Source organism: Aegilops tauschii, chromosome 3 (assembly GCF_002575655.3).
Source record: "Aegilops tauschii subsp. strangulata cultivar AL8/78 chromosome 3, Aet v6.0, whole genome shotgun sequence".
Lineage (NCBI taxonomy): Eukaryota > Viridiplantae > Streptophyta > Magnoliopsida > Poales > Poaceae > Aegilops > Aegilops tauschii.
The window spans coordinates 442,731,656-442,734,260 of NC_053037.3; positions in this window are offsets into that span (position 1 = coordinate 442,731,656).

Consider the following 2,605-nt stretch of genomic DNA (forward strand, 5'->3'; position numbering starts at 1 on the left):
TTGTCTAAGATTGATTTACCCATTCCTCAATCCCCTTGAACTCAATCCTGATCGAACCCTAAAATCCATCGCTACTGCCAAAATCAAGATGTGTTTATCAATCCTATCAAACCCCCACAATAAATCATACCCCGAGCATGCGAATTGAATGCATAAACCAAATCTAGTATGCAAATCAAATGCCGAAAATTGAGAGCGGGGAGGTGAAACATAGGGCTTACCACCATTGCGAAACTGCTCCCAGTTGTCGGCGTTGGTGCTCGCGTTGCTATTCTTTGCTCCGCTGATCACCGCCGCCGGTGTGAGAGTGGAGAGAATGGAGAGAGGGGAGAGAGAGCGGTAAGGATGGTGGGGTAATTATGCCGGTGCTTCAAAAACGCGACATCTCGGGCGTGGCTCCTCGTCTGTAGCCGCCGTTACCCATGTGCCCCTGCTTGCATCCCGCGGGCCTGACATAAGCTAGGTGCGGGCCTGACATAAGATCCAATATTATAGTAATTACTAGAATGAGCTGGATGTTCACACGTTCGTGCCCTGTGACTTGAGTATATATGTACATGCTAGTCTCAAACTCACGAAGCCACCACCTCCCCTAAGAACATCCTAGGGTTTCTCTGCCTCCCGTCGGCACCGCCTCCGGTCCGACTCGTCTTCGGTGGCGTTAGGGTCATGGTGGCGTGGTGGATCCCGGGCTTTGCTGGCAGGAGGGCTTTATTTTTAGATGTTTCTTTGAGTTTTCTTAGGGTTTGTGTCATGCTCAGGAAGACAAGACGGCGACGGCTCCCGGAAGATGAAATAAGGTTCTTCGCGCCTAGCTCTTGTTCCGGTGGTGTGTCAAGAATCATCGGTGGGCATGTGGAGGCGTATCTCCAGTGGATCTGTCCTTGGATTTGCTCGGATCTGGTTGTAGTCCGTCTGTGTTGTTGCGTCTTCATATTGCATCCTTTCTATCTATGCTACTCTTCATCGGCGGCGGTTGTTGTTATGCTGCGCCGGTCCTATGGGGCCTTACCATGATGACTTCCCGATCGTGCACTACAACAAATTTTGCCCGGCTCTGGCGAAGGAGGGACGATGACGGCGCCACGCCTTCAGCTCGCTTCAATGCTTATACTCGTCGCTAGGGGATCTACGGATCTGGATATAATTTTATTATTTGTGATGTTCGCCGTACTGTCATGATGGTAGATGAATATGTTGAGTATTAGGTTTAGTTAGGAAATACGAGATAGACTAGGATATGTTCCGGCTTGTCTTGTACTCCAAGTTAGTCATTGTACTCCTATATATATGCCCATGAGGCTCAAGCAATACAAGAACTATTCCACCAAACCTCTCTCTTCTAACATGGTATCTATCGCAAGTCGATCCTAAACCCTAGCCGCCACCGCTTCCGCACCCGCGCTCCGCCCCCGGGGTGGTCGGCCTCCATGACCGCCGCCGAGGGTCGCGCCGCCCGTACCTAGGGTTCGTCCACCGGCCGTGTTGGTCGGCTGCCCTAGAGAGTCTTTTTCCCGAGCCCTTGCTCCAGGTTTTTTTCGCTCTCTCGCCGGTCATTTTGATCGGCGTTTTTTTGGTTTTCGGATCTAATCTTGATCGGCTTGCGTCACCCGCCGCCGCCGTCGACCCCCATGCGCCTCTACTCCGTCCCTGGCGCGACCAGCCGGCCACTCCTCCGACCCGACGGCCACACGCGCCGAGGCGGCCCGTCCGGGCCAGCCGTCGTCCGCGCGTCGGTCCGCCCGTCGCCCTGCGCCGGCCGTCACCGCCCTGCTACAACCGGGACACCTGCATCACCCCGACCCGGCGGCCTCGCGACATGCGACGGCCAATCATAGTCGTCGCCCGCGCGCCGGCCCGCCCATCGATCCACGTCACCCGCCTCTGCCGTGTCTACACGGCGGCCCGACGGTCTACCTCGCCGGCCTCGTCCTCGGCAGCGTCGGGACGGCTACGTCAGGCTCGTCGGCTTCCTCAACTCGGGTGCTGCTGCTCCGTTGGTCGCTCGGGCCTCGCTGCCCAGGCGCCGGCGTTGCTTTGGCAGCCCGGGTGCCGGTGCTGACAAGCTCGTCCGCACGACGTCCCACGCTGTTCGTCGTCGTCGGCTTCATCTCGGACTCCGCCACCACCACGCCTCCATCGAGCGGCGTCCCCGACCTCGCGCGCGATCGGCTTGATCACCCGCTCGCCGCCGCGATCCGCCTCATCTACGCCGCGCGACCGACCTGGCCCGTCGGTTACGCGCGCCTCCGTAGGTCATGTGAAGATCGTCCCCGAGTTCAGCGCGCCTCTCCACCGATCGAGCATCGGGCTGTCGCTGCGTCGCCCCATCGGGCCATAGTGCCGCCGCCCCGTGGTTCTCCTCGCGGTTGCATCGACTCGTGTGTCGCCGCTGCGTCGCCCCTTCGGGCCGTAGTATCGCGATACGCGGTCCTCGCCGCCGCCCCGAGGCCGTCCCCGCGGTTGCACCGACTCGCGAACCGCCGTTGTGTCGCCCCTTCGGGCCGCAGCGTCGCGGCCCGCGGTCCCCGCCGCCGCCCAGAGGTCTTCCCGCCGTCACCCCGACCCGCCTGCCGCCGCCGCGTCGCCCCTTCAGGCCGTAGCG